The following is a 21,831-nucleotide window of genomic DNA, read 5'->3' as shown; positions in this document are numbered from 1 at the left end:
CAGGTGCTGCTGAGGGTGTTGTTGCCCACGAAGATGACATCCTAGCGGTTGTGTCTGCAGACTCTAGTGCGAGGCTTGAGGAAAAAACGAATGATGAGTTCGCTTGGATGCAGCATTGGTGGGCGACTGTCCATGAGACAACGTACATACCTCTCAAGGGAAGATTCGTCTCGCCAGAAATGCGTCCCTGGAGCTTCACGGAATCCCTCGAAAACGTAGCACTGTTTCCAGATATTTAGGCATTCTTGTAGACGAGAGAGGAAACTTTGTGGAGCATGTGAAATCTGTTAGTCAGAAAGCCGCTAAAATTATGTCTAAGACTGCCCGTGCTGCTACTGCGGCCGTACCACGGGCCTGGCAACGCGTGGGGTGCGTCGCCTCGTGCTGGGCAGCCGCAGAACAACAGGCCGCGACGAACTCGGCGGAGCGTCGCCTCTGAGGCTGTCCGTCCACTGCCTTCCGCGCTACGCCTACGGAGGGGTCGGTGGTGATTCTCTTGAGATGTCCGACGGATGTCGCGGTACGTTAGGCCGTCGGCACACGGACCGTGCATCCGTACGTGAGCGTCGAGCGTGCCGAGTTTCTGACGTCACAGCAGGAACAGCACGTTCTGGAGTCTTTCCGACCGTGCAGAGCAGTATCTGGCATGTCAGATATTCTGAAAGATTTTGACCAGTGAGATGGCACAACGCCGCCTACGTCACACTCACGCCGTCTCCCTTCAGTACGGAGCTGTGAGGCGCCATATTGGCATTCATTTCAAGCCTATATGTATATATGCCGTTTCTGAGCACCAGAAAAATGAGAATCACTGGAAAACCCGTTGTTAACTGGTGATCTGTTCCAATAAAATAATGAGAAACATCATATTCGTGGCAAAAGAATTATTGTAATTTGCGTATTATGACAATAGGCTATTTGAAGCCAGCGACACACTAAGATCCACCCAAAATACATTGTTCTTGGTACAATTTGTTATAACTATATTTCAATTAGCGACATATGTACGATTAAGGTTTTCAGCAAAAGGTAAGACAATATGATTAGACATAAGCAGCGAGTTGTTAGTTTAGCGTAATGTATAGCGTCAGTCTGCTGTATGCAGCTGTTTGTTGAGGCGGCGGTTCGCGTCTTAACAATCCCAAGATTTTTTTTCCCAGTATTAAAGTTTTTATTAGGTTCTGATACTTTATTACTAGTTTAATATAAGTATGTACTATACTATTTGATGTTGTGTAAATATAAGTTCACCTATCTTTTGAGGGGTGACTTTGTTCGATTGACTTAATCCACAGGACAGCTTGCGCTACTTGTGTAAAGATATTTTGCTCCTTTTTCTTTTACGCTTCGTAATTCACATGTTGCAAAGATTCTGCTACTGGGTAGGAACAGTGATCAAGTAAGACTGACCTTGGGGTTTTACTAATATGGAATGATGAAATAATGTTATACGGAGAAGTATTCCAAATTTGTACCGCACTGTTTCTAATGGCACTTTTACAAGCCTGTGTCCTTATTGATTGGACATGATATTTCCCTTTTCGTGGACGATGGAGGAAAAGTGCGCTGTGGTAGAGCTAACGGGAATTTTACGCGCCCGTTGAGTAGACAGTGTGATTTGCGAACTAGAAACATCCCTCAACTGCCGCTGGAGTGCGTTGCGATCGCGTATACCACGTGGGGGGGCCACGTACCGTGTGCACGAGTCGCATCGTTCCCGAGCGTTCAGCAGCACGTTTGACTCGGCACGCTCAGCGTTAACGTTCGGCAGCGCGGTCCGTGTGCCGACGGCGTCACGGCCCAGCTCTGTGCTGTCTGGGGCCTGCGGGATATGTGCGTGCGTACGAGGTCGTAGGAGCTCACGAGCCTTGAAGTTAAAGTGGTGGTGGGCCGGCTGGGCTGGGACACCCGGAGTACCGCAGGGCGCGTTCGCAGCACATACCCGAGCTTCGGGAGCGGACTCGGTCTGCGCGACGCTGTCCCTGCCCGAGGTGTGGTGCCCGTGTCGACGGGTCACGGCGGACACTCCAGGCGTCTGCGTTCAGTGATGTGCAGTCTGCGGGTGTGGCGAGCAGAGATCCGGCGACGACGCTTTTTTGAGTTGTCACCTGTTTCAGGTGGGGAAAGACGAACTGCGGACACTTTGACAGCGACCCGCAGGCTGAACTTGTGGACTACAGTCAGTGGGACGGCGCGGCGAATGTGTAAAAGGGAGCAGCTTAACTTTCAGTCTGCAACATCGAGTGCACGCTCTGGACATGAAAATAATGCTAAATCACAGTAACACTCAGTTTTTATAGTTTCTAACTCACAATTCAACAAGAACCGATATTTTGATCAGACAGAATGGGCGTATTATAAGCGAGACGGAACAGTTCTAGTTCCTAGGCGTTCGGAGCTGTTGTGGAAAGCCCATGTTCAGGATCTTGCTCAGAAACTAAATGCTGCTTTATTTACCATTAGAACAGTATCTGAAATAAGTGACACTTCAACACGAAAAGTAGTCTACCTCGCATATTTTCATACGGTTATATGGTATTGTTTTTTGGGGTAATTCTTCTGATTCAAAAAGGGTATTTTTGGCTCAAAAACGGGCTGTTCGAGCTATATCTGGTGCAAGTTCGAGAACCTGTTGTCGACCCCTATTCAGTAGCCTGGGAATTCTGACATTGCCCTCGCAGTATATATTTTCTTTAATGTCGTTTGTTGTTAGCAGTATTAGCTTATTCCCAAGAGTTGGCAGCTTTCACTCAGTTAATACTACGCAGAAATCAAATCTGCATGTGGAATGCACTTCCTGGACTCTTGTGCAGAAAGGAGTGTACTATTCTGCTGCATCCATTTTCAATAAGCCACCATAAGAACTCAAAAATCTGTGCAGTAGCCCAAACGCTTTTAAGTCTAAACTGAAGACTTTCCTCATGGCTCACTCCTTCTATTCTGTCGAGGAGCTCCCGGAAGAGCTGAAAAATTAAGCAAATTCCAGTGATACATTCTTGATTTTCTTTATTTAAACTTACGAATTGTCGCCTGAATACGTTTCTTATATTTCATTTTATCTGTTTCTACTATCGTGTTACAATTTCATGTATTGACTCGTTCCATGACCATGGAGACTTCTCCTTAATTTGGTCCCACGGAACAACAAATATATAAACGAAACAAAAAAAAGTCAACGAAACTATCGTGACCACGAGTAGCGTTTCTTCCATAACACATAACGATTGGCACATATAAATTTAGTTAAGAAAAACTTTTAAAATTTTAAAAAAGGAGGGAAATAAGGAAAGAATGCATAGCCTCTAAGACTCACGAGGCATGCACATACGTACCAGTACGGGCAATGTAGAACTGCATAGTGACGACGGGTGTGAGGTGGTTATAATTTCGCGCCTTACAAACACCATCCACATACTTTGCCGTGATCTACAAACACAATTAGGCATCGTGTGACAGGATGTGCACCGTATATATGAAAATATAAAGGAGACTGACATTGTCACGTATGCCTTGTAAGTAATTGTTAACGCTTATTGCATGAAAGGTGACAGAGTGTCTTTATTATGATACTAGTAGGGGTTGGAGTGACAGTGGAAATGAAATGGCGGACGGAACTCCAGCCCTGGGTGGAAGGCCCACACGGGTGTGTCCGTCCTGCTTAGACACAGCAAGTAGCCAGGCGGACATTGGGACAGCTGAGCGCTGGGGCGCAGTAGAGTCGCGACCGGCCGGTTTACTAGCCGGACGGGAGGGATTGTACTTTGGAAACTAGGAAAATCTCGGACGCAGCTGTGAGGAACGAAGAAGCGTCGCCTCGGAAACCTCGCAGCCTGGGTTATCACCGAGGATTTTTACTCAGAAGCCTACCAGTGTATGAGTATAGGTTTTTCCTCGCAAACTTTCCGCGCTGGACGACTACAGACTAAAATATGGTTGTTGGCATTCGGAAGAATCTATACAGAGGGAGAATATTCCGTGATTGCGGGAATACGATTCGTTTTCTGAACTACGATGGTGGGTAGCTGAGCCTTGCTGGGAAGCCAGCGCTGGAGAGATGTCGTCTCCGTTGTGAGCACCCATGTGTGTGACTGTCGTTCAATATCGGCTTTGTTGGCACGGACGGACATGCTGTCTTTGCTGTCAGGAGAGTTTATAGTTAGAACCGTTAGGGACTGTACGGTTACGAACCTGTACGATTCTGGACTTCACCTCTGGGTTGAAAATCGTCGTGGAGTACGCAGCGTTCAGTAATTGAGAGCACTTCCTCTGCCTACACTTACGTTGAGCCGTTATCTGAACTTCGTCCTTGCGGCTGGGAGTTGGCGTTTCTCGCCTGTAGGACAGACAGAGGAGAAGATAGTATTAGAGTATATTAGTCAGAGGACCGCCTTCTGCCGTCTTTCTACTGGGCTTCCACACCACCGTAGATCATCTTTGAAAGTAGTGTCGTCTAGTGTTTGCTACATAGATGATGTCAGTAATTTCCTGTTACTAAAATTAGATCGTGCAGTCATAATGAGTGGCAGAGTTTAGCAATTGATTAGTAATTTCACTTAGGAAATGTGAACTTTGTAACATAAAGATTTTTTTAATCTACAGTAAGTATATAAGCAGGAACAACGTTTATCATTTAGTGGTATTAGTTGCCCTAATCATTCATTTATCTTTAGCTTGTAATTTATATGTTAAAGTCCATTAAGAGATCCTAAGATCTCAAATCTTCATTTTAGCGTTTATTATTTTCCGTTGCTCACGTTTATTTTTACACCCGCCTCGAGTAGCATCTCGGACGGGTTCAGAAGCGGGCACAGCTGTAGTAAGTCGGCAGACCTTGAGTTAGTCTTACGATGCCAGTAATGTATTTTAGTAATATTAGCTGGAAATTATTCACTTCGAACTTGAGTTGCTTCCTTTTATTTGCTTTTTTAAGGAGACATTGTACATGAAATTTGTTGAAATTTTACATTTTCTGTTTTCTATTCCATAATGTACTTTGGACTTTCTGAACAGTTTGCTATATAATACATTGAAATCAGACAATTGTGAAATCTTCAAATTTCGCGGCTACCGACATACTGCCACAGTTGAGCAGTCATATCTTGGGAACTACACAGTCTAGAAGGCTGTGAATTGCTTTGTTTTGTGCCTACTGCAACGTCTCAAAAGTTGGCATTACGAATAAACAAATCAGTCCTTTGTTTCTGATACTAGTTTTCGTTGAAAGTAGTGTGACTATGAGCTATTTTTGTAGTAAGATAACTTCTATTGATTTTTATACCTAAATTAAATGGCTAGAGAATATGAAGATGAAAAGAAGATGAAAAGAGCCATATCATGCTTTGTGTCCGCCTCCACCAAACACTTGTGAAAGGTGGCTGCACTGAGTCGCAGCGCCAAAGATTGCGCCACAGAGTATTATTCCGCCGCCTCCACTGGGGCTGTTGTAGTTCAGACGTTGTCGCGAGCAGTGCTTGTTGAGAGGATGTCGAGAGCTGTACAAGTTGAGAGCATGTCGTGTGCAGTTGTTCTTCTGCTGGCCGAGCGAGTTGATACCGTTCGGTTGGTGTAATGTATGTATGGAAGATGTTGCAATGATCACAGTGTATTTTTCGTCAATATATATGGAGTTAACAAAAATTTTTTATTTCAAATTTCCTAAATAACAATGCCTCTTGGTGACAGGTTCAGTCAACAAAGCATCTGGCTCGTGTTCATGTATTAGACTTGTAATTCTGGTTTCTATGTGCAATTAATTTCTGGTTTTTCAATTAGTTCACTGTAAATGGTGTTTAAAATATCTCGTCGTATTGAGGAAGAACCGTGCCACATACGTGAATGTTGAATAACACTTCCACACACAGAACAGTTACACTTGTGCTTTGTTGTTTCGTAGCTTTTATAGTTGCTGGGGACTTAATTAATCAATTGTCTTAACGGAAATTTCTTTTCATTCTTTATTGTTATTTTATGCAGTCAGATTACGTACTAATACTACTCAGGGCCAACCGGTTATGAGACTTCGTAACTGGATACACAGCTGCTAAAATTATATTTTCATTTTATAATTAAGCCCCCATGTACTTGGTGTAAATATAGGCAATATGAATTTTCTTTCGCCTTGCATGAACTTACACATAAACGTTCTCTTACTTTGGCATTAATGAAAGCAATCAAACCCATTTACAGAGATTTGGCAAATCCTGAGCTACTAAAGTTTACATGGGAAGACCCAGAATGTGAATGAGCCCTTCGGTAATGTTATGAAAGACTTAAGGGTCTGGAGAAGTTAGGGGTAAGATTTGGACAGGACACAGCTAAAGGACTGCGGGAACTGGGTGAGGTTTGTGTACGTGAAGCAGAGTTAGCTGCTCAGCAAATGACAAAAGAAGAAAGAAAGAAGAAGAGGAGGAGGCAAGCACCGGGCTGTTGTGACACTGAAGAAGACGCAGGCCATGAGCCAGGGCAATTCTAGTGCATAAAAGATGCACAAATGTAAGTCTGTGTAAGAATTTGTTGTAAAAAAGTTTTAAACCTCAATATCTCTGAACTACATTTTTTGCAATACTTAAACCTAACTAAGCATAGGACATCATACACATCCATGCCCGAGGCAGGATTCGATCCTGCGACCGTAACGTTCTCTGTAAAAGTACTCACTCTGGTGGTAGAGACATGAAATTTTCACAGCATGCCTTGCGTCACATTCAGCACATATGGAACTAGAATACTTATAATATCCTGAGTAGTTTTGTTTTACTGTTCATTTATTTACAAAATTCTGCCAAAAAATTGAGTGTTTGAAGAAAAAGATAACATGGCCCACAAATCAATTTTAGTAATAATTCTAGTTCAGTGTATCTACAAAGGTGCATTCAATAATTATGGACAATTGTAAGTTGGTGTCTTGAAAAATTTCCCAGATAATGGGTCATAAAATTCGATAATTTAACATTGGCGGCATGGGACATAAAATGTCCCATTAAGCTCATTCTTATTTTCAGTTTTCGTTTTATTTCTACATTAATATTACAAATGGTTACTATTAACATAATTTATTAATAAAAACAAAATATAAGTCGTTGTATGTCAGCATGTTTCCGATAACAAGTCAAAATCCGTAGCAACAAATTCAAATATGAAAAAATAAAGTAATTTTGCTTTCATCGTTTTTGATGCCACAAAACAAAGTTTCTAAGACGTGAAGAAGAGAAAGACGATCCGTGACAGATGACGTTACTGCCATCTGACGCGAATAATGGAAACCTGAAGGAGAGAAACACTGTACTGTCGACAAGAGTGACATTTGTGAGTGAGTGAAAATGCTTAAATAGGAAGAGCAATTTTTTGAACATGTGCTGCATCAGTTTCATTACAATTAATGAAAGAGGCTCGCTAGTTTAGATACATAACAATAGGATTGTTTTTAATCTGTAGAATTTTCTTCTGGAATAATGATGCAGAGATTTTATGCAAACTCACCGTATTTGTTTCCAGATACGGATTTAGGACCACTATTCTTGTGACTGCCCTTCTAAATCTTTTATTTTTGGTTTTCCTCACGAAGGATGTGAGCTAAACATGTCCTTTGTGATATAACTATTACAATACTTCACATCTGTTACAACATTTCAAGTGATGTATAATGTACATGAATATGTAAAAGCTTCTCAATCACTATAGTAAGATACTAATGACGTTAGTTGTTACATTATGGTAAATGTCTCTTCCTGATCTTTTTATTTTTTATTTTCTTTTTATTTATTTTTTATTTTTACTCGCTTGAGTATTAAACGCCTAGCAATGTGGCTTTCGGAGAATAAAGTACTGCTCGCTGCCACGGCAAGTCGCAGCGGTCCGCTCGGAAGTCTACGCTTTGCCCTGTCGCACCAACAGCAAGCTGCCGAAAACTCTACTCGCTAAAAGCTGTAACTCACATCTACAAATAGCTGCCTACAAACTGGATAGCGAAAATACAAACATCTCATAACTTACACTGTATTCTAGAATACAATCACTAAAAGAAAAATCCTGTTAACGTCCATCCACAGAATATCTGTATCATTATTGCAGGAAACTCCAGGACGGTTCTTCGTCAGCCACTCTGAAAAAGTACAGATTAACAGTAATCCTATTGTTACGTATGTAAATAAATGCGTCCCTTTCATTAACTGTAGTTACCAAACTGATGCAGCTCACGTTAAAAAATCGCTCGTCCCGTTTAGGTATGTTCACTCACTGACAGATGTCACTTTTGTCGACAGTACACGGTTTCTTTCTTTCAGGTTCTCATTATTCACACCAGATGGGAATAGCGTCATCTGCCACGGATTGTTTCCTTCTTCCTCACGTACTACAAAGTTTGCTTTGTGGCACGAAAAGCGAAGAAAACAAAATTAACTGGTAATACCTCTTTGCCTACACGGTTTAAAAACTTTTTAACTAAACTACATTATATTAGTGTGCTAATAAATTTTACTGCGATTTTGAGCAGTCAAAAACGTGCAACTTAAAAAAGTAATTCACGCATCCCCAGAATGTTACATTTGTCTTCCCAGATACAGATATTTTTTCAGCGCACATACAATAACAATAGATTGAATATTCTGAATTACTGTACTGCAATCTGGAAACAAATGCAGTGAACTACTTTTAATTACTGACATCACTACACAAACAGTGAAATATCGCGTGGCAGCAGTCTCAGAAGCAGTATTAGTTTGAGTGCAAATCCAGTGCGAAGAGGTTCGTGTGTTGGACCTGTGGCTAAGTATATCCGCATATGTCGTCACAGTCAAAATTTGTAGCTGTAGTGACGTTGGTGCCAGGGTAGAGACAGCAAAAAAAGCGGCATTCTGAAAAGGAATAAAGCGAATTAGTTGTAATTAGTGACACAAACGTAGGTACTCTGAAATGTCGTACATCAATACAGGCACTTGTTCGCTAGCATACGCATTCTACAGCTACTCGCATACTTGGCAAGCCATCCTACGGTGCATGGCGGAGGGCACCTTGTACCAGTTATCTTTCATCATAAAAATAAACCTGTTGTAAACAAACACAAAGCCGTAGCACACGTACCCTGGTGTTGTTACGCTCTTGGAAGTAGGTCCCACGTATGCATTACATATATTATTACTAAGTTACGTCAAATGAAACCTGAAGATGTTCAAATGTATTAACAGCCACCAACGCTTTTCTTAATCACGCTTTAGCTACGTAGTTTTCATTTCAAAAATCGTGCACAGTCACAGCCTCCGCATTGTTGTGCTCTGTTTGTTGCGCTGTACGAAAATGGCCGACGCTGCTTCCTGTTCCGTAGTGAAACACGCGCGTGGAACACCGTGCCGAGAAATAGGTTGTTCTTAATGTTTTTCATAAGTTTACGGAGGTAATCGGCTTTGAAGCTTTCCCAGTGTTGTGTGTAATACAGTTGATACACAGATACCCATCGAACGTGTAGTGCAGGCGGTAGCGTAGCAGATTGTGAGCCAAGCGCGGTTGTTCACATCTCCGGAGTGTACCTTTTTTTTTTCGTCGTTCAGATTCAAGTACTTAAATACTTAATCTCGTTATTATGACACTCTTCATAATTTCCATGAATAATGCTCGTCTTCTTGTTTCTAATTACATATTGGACGCGAAATTCTTGTTTCCATTTCAAATAAAAAGTCTTAATTGTCGATGTTTCACGAAAGACTGTTCATAAAACTTGTTTAAATTAAGAAAACATAATTTAATTTTTTGAAGCAAAAACGAAAAACCAAAACCTCTTTATTTGGACTATGTCCATACTTTTATATCACAGAAACATGAAAAATAATCATTTTCTCAACATCGAGCACATCACACAAATGCTACATTTTTGCATTTGCTACTGTACCGTTACAACATGAACCCAACAGGACTGAACTGTAGCCGAGCTGCGGGGTTAGGCCCGAGAAGTAACGAGGCTGTTTAAGCCGTCAGACGTACCGGAACTGACGCACGCGCCTTCTTCGCACGCCACTGCCCAACTCTGGCGCGATGTAGAACGAGCGACTCGTCACAAAAGAAGAAGAGACAATGCTGCGCCCGGTTGGCTTCGTGGATTCTGTTGTCGACAGGCTCGTGTCGACGTAGCAGGCGACACTTCCTGAACTGAAATGTATTTCTCGGATTCGGATAAGGAACGAACTAAGAGATTACCGGACGACTGACTGTAAGTAATACGTTCAGTGGCTTCAATATTTAACTATACAGTGAAATCCTTCAATACTCTCTTACGTTACATACAGCTTACACAGAATAATTACCCTGTGGTTAAGTCAGGAAATTTCATCATTCTTGTTTTTAATTATAGTACTGGGTTAGCTAAAAACGACTACGTGTTGCGGTATCGTCTAGTCGTCTAAGTAGCGTATGGTGGGAGATTTCCAGTGTATTATTTAATTCTGCTTAAAAATTAAATGGCATTCGGACCTGTATTGCTCCTCTGCTCTTCTCTTTTTACGTGCGAACTGCAGGCTGGCTATCCCAGCTGTACCCCCTCAACGTAGAACACGACCACACCGTAACACCACCGCTTCCGAATTTTACTGTTGGCACTACACACGCCGGCAGATGACGTTCACCGGGCATTCGCCATGCCGCCACCCTGCCATCGGATCGCCACATGGTGCACCGTCACTCCACTCCACACAATCGCCCAACGTTTACGCTGCTTACACCGAGCGAGGCGTCGTTTGGCATTTACCGGCCTTATGAGCAGCCACTCTGAAATCCGCGTTTTCTCACCTTCCGCCTAACTTTCATGGTGCTTGCAGTCGATGGAGATGCAGTTTGGAATTCCTGTGTGAGGGTCTGGATAGATTTGTCTGCCTATTACACATTACGACCCTCTTCAACTGTCGGCGGTCTCTGTCAGTGAACAGACGAGGTCGGCCTGTACGCTTTTGTGCTGTACGTGCCCTTCACGTTTCCACTTCACTGTCACATCTGAAACAGTGGACCCAGGGATGTTCAGGAGTGTGTGAATCTCGCGTACTAGACGTACGACGCAAGTGACACCCAGTCACATCACCACGTTCAAAGTCCGTGAGTTCTGCAGAGCGCCCCATTCTGCTCACTCACGATGTCTGATGACTACCGAGGTCGCTGATACGGAGTACCTGGCAGTAGGTGGCAGCACGATGCACTTAATATGAAAAACGTACGTTTTTGGGGGTGTCCGGATACTTTTGATCACGTAGTGTACATCTGAGGCTTTTGACTACCGTTTGGTTAACTCTAAACCGGCTCAGCCAATTCGTTTTAACTCCTGCAGTTCCGTGCACCAGGACTGCAAACAAAAAAGAAATTAATTAAGTCATTTTACTTTTGCTAGACAGCAATCGAAACCTCTATGGCTATCGCTCTGTATGCGAGTTAGTTTACGCACGTGAGTTGTGATTCAGAAATGGCTCTTACCATTAATTGTGTAAGCACTAAACTTCTGTAAATAATGATAATTACTCTAAACTGAAAATCTATAATCAATATCTTTACTCAAATGACCCGCCTGGATAGGCAAAAGCGCTGATGCGCTGCTTCCTGGACTCGTTTAGGCGCGCCGGCCCCAGATCGAATCCGCCCGGAGGAATACCGACTTTGGCTGGTGTGCCGGCCAGCTTGGATGTGGTTTTTAGGCGGTTTTCCATATCCCGCTAGGTGAATACTGGGCTGGTCCCCACCCTCCGCCTCACACTATTTCACGATTTACGCTAGACGCAGACAGCTGGTGTACACCGATTCCATCCCAGGGGGGTACGGAGTAGCGGCAGGAAGGGCAGGGCACCCACCCACCCCACCCACCCACCCCTTCGAAGTGACCCTGCCAAATCCGATACTAAGCTCGCCGACCCTACGCAACCGCGCGATAAGGTACTGGCAAAAGAAGAAGAGGAAGATGCTTACTCAAGTATTTTTGGAACTGATAATGAATATTTTACTCTGTGCGGACGCCTGTGAGTCCTAAACGCTGCAACGATTGTGTGACGAGTTGAAGAACTTTCGAAACGGGACCGCAGCGAACCACCAGGTGCGGTGTGAGAGGCAGGGCTGCAGAACTGACAACATTTATCAGCCTTCTGTCCCTGCAGTGGACACTACACTGCCTATGCTCGGAAAACTTTTCACTGCACTTCGTACGATCGGAAACCGCGTCCACATCTAATTATGTTACGCACCCTTCCCTGTTTCTCATTAATGTGGCCTGGTTTATTAGACACACACTGCCGGAATCTCGCCTCGAGGCCCATTCCCTGTCTTAAAATGAAGCCGGTCCTCTCCTGTTTGAATTTTCCTTCCCATTCCGCTACGAAATGCTGTCTCGAATAGTACTGAAGCACGTAAGATTGGACCGACCGTGTGATAATATTCGCAGTTACTTGATCTCGCTTTCTCCAAATGCATAATAATTTCAGTCATTCCTAAATTTAATGCAACTTCGTGAGATTCATAAATTTCTTATAGGAACTTGTACAGTTCTCGCTTCTCTTCTGGGCCCTAAACATACGAGGATTCCCCCGGAGTTTCGTCAGTACGTGAATACTGGTACCTCGTGAATTCGAGGAAAACATTTTGTAATTCAAAGGTAAGGGTTGAATCTCCTTAATCATCTTCTTGCACTCTTTCTTCTTTTTCAATTCGTCTAATTTTTTATCAGCACCTATCAAGTTTTTTGCACGTCTTCTTTCTACCTACACGAATAAGTTTTACATTCATTTCACGATTACCTATTCCACCTTTAATGACTGTGTTCTTTCTTCTGTTTTCCCCTGAGGTCATTCGCCTGTTTCAGTTCCATATTTACCCATGTCAAGTATTCTCCATTCATTCCTCGTCATCCTTTCCAAACTTGCGTTGCGTTTAACTTCGTACATCAGTGATCTGTAATTTTTCTTTTCGTTATAAATATTTTTACAGTTAATGTTGCTTCTTTTGTACATATGAGCGTGTCACTATTCACCACTGCATCTCTTATGCGTTTTTCAATCCTAGATCCGTTTTCGGTCACATTTACTACCACAGCTTTGACGTCATTCTATCGATTTTCCACGCCAACAGCCTCTTGAATGTTTTATAAAGTGTTCCCCGGAGGGTGACTGAGGTTTCGGCTCCTTCAGCACGGCCAGAAGGGGCTTCAAGCTCCAGTCTACCACCACGGCGTCCCCTCAGTTTCGGCTGGCGTTTCGTTGGTACCACTTTATGGCGGTGCCGACACCTTAATGTCTCCGTCAGTTCTTAACTCGATCCCAAAACCTTTGTTCTATGAAATTCTGAATCTCGTTACATTTGTGACTCGCTGGCATCTTCCACTTGAATTTCTTTTTCAAGCAGTCACTGAAAAGCCGACTTTGCGCTAAATACAGAAATCTGTTGAGATCTTTTGTTCTTGTGTGTGCAATGTTTACATAACTTACGGGGATGCAGTAGGGCGACCACCAAAGCGGCTGCCGGCGGCGTCACCCGCTTGCATACCCCGTAAGCTGTTCGAACGGAAATCTGTCAACAATTACCCCTCCGCCTCACTTGTTCCGTTGACCAGTAGCGAACTACCTGCTGTTATCTTCTGTTCTCCACCATCTCCTACCACTGCAGTCCGGACCCTCTTTATGAATAAATTCTTCCCCATCTATGAGACATGTTTTATAAGCTCGCGAATATTATCATACACATCTTCGAAAGCACTGCTTTGTGTATCTGTGGAAGGCACGCATACCTGTGTGATCACATTTACTCTTTGACATGTCAGTCGCGGGCGGCTCGTGTTCGTGCCACTTGTCACACGCTGTGGTTGTCTTCCTCTCTGGCTGTCCCCCAGTCCTCGACTGACTTCCGTACGATGACACGCTGCACACACACATTCTCAGAGAGCACCTGCCTCAACTCGAGGCCCAACAGGGCTCCTCTTACCGAACGCTCTTCTTTTGCTGCACTCCACTCCGTTCGTCTTTGTTATTATCGCTCCTAGGCACCACAATTCTTCCACTTCATCCAAAATCTGGATGTTAAGTTTATCAGCAGCGTTATGTACGGGGCTTCTCAGTACGGATACCGAGTCCATATCGTACGATTTCAGTTTACAGGTCTTTTAGTTCTTCTTCAGACAGGGCACGAGTGTAGAATATTTGCTAACTGTGTCGGTCGATGTCAGATGATTATAACACAGAGCTAGTGATACCGTGCGAAACGAATTCAGGGGCGCGTGCGAAAATATTTTTCCATGCAGTGCACCTTTATTCAACTGCTGTTACAACAAACCAACCCACTGGGTAACTGAAGTTTGCGATCCCGTCTTCTTTTTGGTAACGTTTTATCAGATTTCCGGCTACAAACTATCAGATTCATGTTTCTCACACAATTACGCAACACACTCCTGCATTTACGAAATTTTACATCTTTCCGAATTTGTCCATAATGTAATAACATTTTTGCATATTTTCGTGTGAATATGTTGTACCACAAAAATTAATTATCCTACAAACTTCGCTTTATAATCACCTAGATTCAAGATAGCTTAAATACCTATGTAAAACGTATAATGTTTTTATACATTTTTCTGTATGTCACTCACAACGAATGCCACTTGTATATGATTATTTCCAAACTTAAATTACGTGATAGCTAACAAAACTTTATTGCTCACTAAACAAAGAATAATTTTTTTTTCCAAAGTCATAGTTCACTACCTCAGAAATAACTTGTTCTAAAATGTAAATACAAACAAACCGTGTGACGTGACATATTTTAAAAATAATTCAATCTTAATTTTCATAAGCATGTAAATATTTTTTTGTTTCTATCATATTTCTGAGAACTTATCAGTTATAAGAAATATAATTTCATCTAAATTTGTCTCTGTTCTTAAAGATGGAAACAGTATCATTTACCAATTTGATTCACAACTTCTAGATGCTTCTGGAAGTAAAACTGTATTACAGATACCTTAGGATTGTAACCAAGGCGCGCGCACTGCAGTTGGAAATCTCCTAGTGAGCATTTGGTGTGTGTGTGTGTGTGTGTGTGTGTGTGTGTGTGTCAGTCAGACTGACTGTACACTGTGCAAACAAGCCGTTTCCTGTTACCGCGAGAAAGTGCAAACAAGCCGTTTGCTGCTACCGCGAGAAATCGTATTGTGTAAATTTTTACATTTTGCTCGTTTGTGTTAAAATTGTGTGTGTTTTCGGACGTGAGCTACGACGCTCGTTAGCCACTTTGTGATGAGAAAACTTAAAAATCAAAGACGTCAAAGTGATACTTGAGCTCTCAGTGTCACTGAGCTGAAAACCCAGATGATACGAATCTTAATCAAGATTTTTATTAGAGACCGAACCCTAGACACTCATACCATATACAAGTATAATATCGTCTGTTGTAACCTCAGAATACACGTAGCAAAAATGATGCCGTTCATTAGAAATGCTTGACTGGGGTATTAACAGCATATCTAAGAAATACATTATAGCTGCGGATCCTTAACCAGGTTCTAAGAAATAAAAGAGTGGAATACTACTGACTGTATTTTTCAGGAGCATACTAGTACATAATAATACTTTACGACCGGGACCATGGACGAAAGTAAGATACTGGAAACGATTCTGGAGGAAAAATATTTTCGTTGATAAAATTTTCTCAGAAATATTACTCTTAATTGAAAATGAAAAAGTAGACAGAAATTCTCGGCGCTGAAGTCTGGAAGAAAAGCGGAGATAAGCAGAACGCCACGATTTAGTTAGATAAGCAGGCAGGCGGGGGTGTGAGGTGCGAGACAAATTACGGACAAAAAATGACTCTGAGCACTATGGGACTTAACTTCTGAGGTCAACGGTCCCCTAGAACTTAGAACTACTTAAACCTAACTAACCTAAGGACATCACACATATCCATGCTCGAGGCAGGATTCGAACCTGCGACCGTGGCGGTTGCGCGGTTGCAGACTGCAGCGCCTAGAACCGCTCGGCCACCCCGGCCGGCAATTACGGACACATTGCGGGATCCCAAACTTGGTATCTTCACTGAAATAGACTTATTTTCAAACAGGCGAAGGTTTTTTTTTGGGGAGGTCATCAGCGTTCTGACTGCTTTCATGTGGACCGCCACGAATCCCCCCCCCGCTGTGACAACCTCTTCATCTCAGAGCAGCACTTGCAGCCTACGTCCTCAGTTATTTGCTTGACGTATTCCAATCTCCGTCTTCCTCTACAGTTTTTACCCTCTACAGCTTCCTCTAGTAACATGGACGTCATTCTCTCACGTCTTAATAAATATCCTATCATCCTGTTCTTCTCCTTGTCAACGTTTTCCATATATTCCTTTCCGATTCTGCGCAGATTCTCCTTGTTCCTTACCTTATCAGTCCACCTAATTTTCAACATTCGTCTGTGGTACCACATCTCAAATGCTTCGATTCTCTTCTGTTCCGGTTTTCCCAGAGTCCATGTTTCACTACCATACAATGCTGTACTCCAGACGTACATCCTCAGAAATTTCTTCCTCAAATTAAGGCCGGTATTAGATATTAGTAGACTTCTCTTGGCCAGAAATGCCTTTTTTGCCATAGCGAGTCTGCTTTTGATGTCCTCCTTGCTCCGTCCGTTATTCGTTATTTTACTGCCTAGGTAACAGAATTTCTTAACTTCATTGACGTCGTGACCATCAATCCTGATGTTAAGTTTCTCGCTGTTCTCATTTCCACTACTTCTCATTACCTTCGTCTTTCTTCGATTTACTCTCACTCTATACTGTGTACTCATTAGACTGTTCATTCCGTTCAGCAGATCATTTAATTCTTCTTCACTTTCACTCAGGATAGCAATGTCATCAGCGGATCGTATCATTGATATCCTTTCACCTTGTATTTTAATTCCACTCCTGAACCTTTCTTTTATTTCCATCATTCCTTCCTCGATGTACAGATTGAAGAGTAGGGGCGAAAGGCTACAGCCTTGTCTTACACCCTTCTTAATACGAGCACTTCGTTCTTGGTCGTCCACTCTTATTATTCCCTTGGCTGTTGTACATATGGTATATGACCCGTCTCTCCCTATAGCTTACCCATACTTTTTTCTAGAATTTCGAACGTCTTGCACCAATTTTCACTGTCGAACGCTTTTCCCAGGTCGACAATCCTATGAATGTGTCTCGATTTTTCTTTAGTCTCGCTTCCATTATTAACCACAACATCAGAATTGCCACTCTCGTGCCTTTACTTTTCCTAAAGCCACTCTGACCGTCGTCCAACGGATCCTCATTTGTTTTCCTTTCTTCTGTATATTATCCTTGTAAGTAACTTGGACGCACGAGATGTTAAGCTGACTGTGCTATAATTCTCGCGCTTGTCAGCTCTTGCCGTCTTCCGAGTCGTGTGGATGATGCTCTTCCGAAAGTCAGATGGCATCTCGCCAGACTCCTACATTCTACACATCAGTGTGAATGGTCGTTTTGTTGCCACTTCCCCTCCAATGATTTTAGAAATTCTTGATGATCTATCCATTCTGCCCTATTTGACCGTAAGTCCTCCAAAGCTCTTTTAAATTCTGTTTCTAATGCTGGATCCCCTGTCTCTTCTAAATCGACTCCTGTTGCTTCTTCTATCGCAACAGACAAATCGTCCCCTCATAGAGGCTTTCAATATATTCTTCCCACCAGTCCGCTCTCTCCTCTGCATTTAACACTGGAATTCCCGTTGCACTCTTAATGTTACCACCCTCGCTTTTAATGTCACCGAAGGTTGTTTTGACTTTCCTGTATGCTGAGTCTGTCCTTCCGACAATAATTTCTTTTTGCCGCAGCCATTTCGTCTTAGCTTCCCTGCACTTCCTATTTATTTCATGTATTTCTGTATTCGTGAGTTTCCCGGAACATTTTTGTACTTCCTACTTCCATCGATAAACTGATCTCTTCTGTCATCCGTGGTTTCTTCGCAGTTACCTTCTTTGTACCTACTTTTTCCTTCCCAACTTCTGTGATGGCCCTTTCTAGATATGTCAATTTCTCTTAAACTGTACTGCCTACTGAGCTATTCCTTGTATCTATAGCCTTAGAGAACTTCAAGCGAATCTCGTCATTGCTTAGTACTTCCGTATCCCACTTCTTTGCGCATTGAATCTCCCTGACTAACCTTTTAAGCTTCAACCTACTCTGCTCCCGGGTTCGCCTCACAATCCAGTATCTGATTTCGGAATCTCTATCTGACCATGATGTAATCTAACTGAAATCTTCCGGTATCATCCGGCCTTTTCCAAGTATATCTCCTCCTCTTGTGATTCTTGAACAGAGTATTCGCTATTACTAGCTGAAATTTATTACAGAACTCAATTAGTCTTTCTCCTCTTTCATTCCTCGTCCCAAGCCCATATTCTCCTGTAACCTTTTCTTCTACTCCTTCCCCTACAACTACATTCCAGTCGCCCATGACTATTAGATTTTCGTCCCCCTTTACATACCGCATTACCCTTTCAATATCCTCCTACACTTTCTCTCTCTGTTCACCTTCAGCTTACGACGCCGGCATGTATACCTGGACTATCGTTGTCGGTTTTGGTTTGCTGTCGATTCTGATAAGCACGACCCTGTCACTGAACTGTTCACAGAGACACACTTTCTGCCCTACCTTCCTATTCGTAACGAATCCTACTCGTGTTATACCATTTTCTGCTGCTGTTGATATTACCCTATACTCATCTGACCATAAATTCTTGTCTTCTTTCCACTTCACTGACCCCTATTATATCGAGAGTGAGCCTTTGCATTTCCCTTTTCAGGATTACAGTTAATAATGACAAATTAAAATCGGAAGTCAGAACTGAAAGAGTTCCAACGTGAAAATAGCAATCAGATTGGACTTTTTAAAGTCGAAACAAGTAGACCGGTTAATACGAGGATCGTTCAATAAGCAATGCCCCACATTTTTTGTAAAGAGCCACCAATATACGTAGACAAACGTCCTTGTTGGTGCTTCACATCTGATGTTTGTTCTGTCCGCCGGTGAAGTTTCGAACCGTTCTGACAGATGGCAGAGCCGCAGCACAGCGTCAAAATGGCGTCTACTTACTACTCACATGGCAAGCAGCGTGCTGTTATTGAATTCCTGTGTGCAGAGAAAGAAACCGCGGCGAACATGCATAAACGTCTGTGTTCGGTGTTTGGCGATGCTGCAGTTGATACGAGTTCAGTCGATCGATGGGTAGAGACAGTCAGAGGCTCGGGAAGTGCAGAACCAGAGCTCCACGGTGAGGCAGGCCCAGGTCGCCCTGCCACAGCCGCTGCTCCAGACGCGCATCGCAACTCGACAGCTGGCTCTGCAGTTGTCTGTCAGCTTTGGAAGTGCGTCTGCAGCGATAGAGACTCTCGCGTGTTCAAAGAGGTGTCACGATGGGTTCCACGAATGCTCACATCGGACCACAAGATTCTGAGGCAGGCCATTTCGTCTGAATTGTCGGAGCGTTTTGAGACCGAGGGAGAGGCCTTTCTGTCACGGGTCGTTACGGGGGTCGAAAGCTGGGACCACCACTTTGGCATCGTCATCATTCAGCGCAAAAGAAGGAATTCGAGACGACCCCCTCTGACGGAAAAGTCACGGTGACAGTCTTCTGGTATTGTGGTGGCGTCATTCTCGTGGATGTGACGCCGAGAGGGTCACAGACATACGTGAAGACTCTGAATAAACTCAAGAACCGTTCCCGACGTGTCCGATCGGGCGAGAATCCAGCAGAAATCTTGCTCCGACACTATAATGCACGCCCACACACGCGGAAACACGTCGCCAAATTGGGCTGGACATCGCTGCCCCATCCACCCTACAGGCCAGAACTGGCAGCCTCGGACTTGCACCTCTTTGGGCCGCTCAAGGGTTCTGTACGGGGAACACAGCCTGAAGATGACGAGGGTGCGCGGAGAACATGGCTTCGCCTACAGGGCGAGAGCTTTTACCAGCAGGGAATAGCACGGGGTCTTGCACAATGTTGGCTCACGGCCATAGAACGTAATGGAGACCACGTAGAAAAACAAGACGTCGACAAGACATGTTGATGTATATTGTCAACAAATTCTGACTGTTAGAAATAAATATGTTCTGACAGCAAAAATGTGGGGCATTATTTTTTCAAACACCCTCGTATGTACTTTACAAAGCCCTAGATGGTGATACTCTATTCGTACGAGAGTAAGTCAATTATTATCCGCAAAGTAGTTACAAAATTTTATTGTACTCAAATAGGAAAGTTAGAAGAAGTTAATATTTCGACACAGTCTCCTTGCGTTTCAACGCACTCGGTCCACCGTTGTACAAGCTTCCCGACGCCCTCATAAAGGAAGCTTCTCGGTTGAGCTGGGAGCCTGGAATGGGCCGCTTCTTCCACTGCTGCGTCCGAGGCAGATCGGCGGCCCCTTAATGCCAGTGTGAGTGGACCAAACAAGCGATAAGTCAGAAGGGGCAAGATCGGGGCTGTACGGAGGGTCATCCAGTACTTCAAATTTGGGTTTCTGGAGCGTTTCAGCAGGGTGGGCAGCAGTATGCGGACGGGCATCGTCGTGCAACAAGACAACACCTTTTGACACCAGTCCTCGCCGTTTGCTTCCAACTGCAGGCTTTAGCCTGGCAGTAAGCATCTCACTGTAACGTACACTGTTTACTGTTGTGCCCCTTTCCCCATAACATCGCAGTGCTGGACCCTGTGCGTCCCAAAAAACCGTGAACATCAGTTTTCCTGCGGACCGTTGGGTCTGGAACTTTCTCTTGCACGGCGAATTTGGATGTTTGCATTCCATACACTGCCGTTTACTCACCGGCTCGCAGTGATGGATCCATGTTTCGTCACGAGTATTAATCCTGTCTAAGAAGTTGTCCCCTTCATTGCCACAGCGATCCAAATGTTTTTGCAGGTGTCCCAGCGTGTTTGTTTATGCAAGTGTGTGCGTTGTTTTGGGACCCATCTTGCACAAAGTTTATGAAACCCAAGCCTGTTGTGGATCATTTCGTAGGCAGAACCGTGACTAATTTGCAGACGATGTGCCACTTGGTCAGTAGTTAGTCGTCTGTGTAACAGAATCATTTCACGCGAACGCTCAATGGTTTGTTCATTTGTGGCGGTAGGCGGTCGTCCGGCTCCTTCATCGTGCGTAACACTTGTGCGACCATTTCGGAATTTTTAAATACATTCGTAGGCACCCCGTTGTGGCAAAACAGTATTCTCGTACTGTACGGGAAGTGTTCGATGAATTCCGGCCCCTGATACGCCTTCCCAGCACAAGACACGGACCACTGGACGTCGCTCTTCTCTGGTGCGAATAGACGGCGGAGCAGCCACGGTTAACAGTACGGCAGCGAGAACCAAACTGACCTAGCAGGTCGGAAATTGCAAAGGGATAACAACAAATAAACAAAGCGTGCGCCATCAACGTAAAATGACAGTAGTAGCAAAATAAACAAAAATATCACTAAACAGCGGATTATAATTGACTTACCCTCGTATAACGTCTCGTTTCGGAACATTAAAACACACTTTGCAAAAATAGTAATGTTCACTAGAACTGCACGAATAAAATATTAGTAATGTGCTGTAGTGTCCGTTTTTCAATATTCACCATTATCGAGTGAAACATAAATAAAAATGACTGTGTGTGACTCTAAATGAACTGCAAACATCGATTTATCTGCGAAAGGTAATAATACTAACAGTAAAAATATACAATATAGATCGATAGATGCAGGAAAGACACGATTTTTGTTGTATGAGATTATAATGTGTAAGTGATTAAAAGAAGTATTATCATCTTTGTAAGAGTATAAAACACAATGCAATGCTCATTCTT

At 43.4% G+C, this 21,831-nt stretch overlaps 1 protein-coding gene across 1 annotated transcript in view; it reads right to left on the bottom strand.

Annotated features, from left to right (window-relative positions):
• The window catches only part of LOC126212799 (fibrous sheath CABYR-binding protein-like), a 199,260-nt gene that overhangs the window by 85,344 nt on the left and 92,085 nt on the right, over positions 1–21,831 (bottom strand). The gene's annotated exons all lie outside the window — the stretch shown is intronic.

The sequence above is a fragment of the Schistocerca nitens genome, chromosome 11, assembly GCF_023898315.1.
Source record: "Schistocerca nitens isolate TAMUIC-IGC-003100 chromosome 11, iqSchNite1.1, whole genome shotgun sequence".
NCBI classification, from domain to species: domain Eukaryota; kingdom Metazoa; phylum Arthropoda; class Insecta; order Orthoptera; family Acrididae; genus Schistocerca; species Schistocerca nitens.
This window is presented reverse-complemented; position numbering and strand designations above follow the sequence as displayed.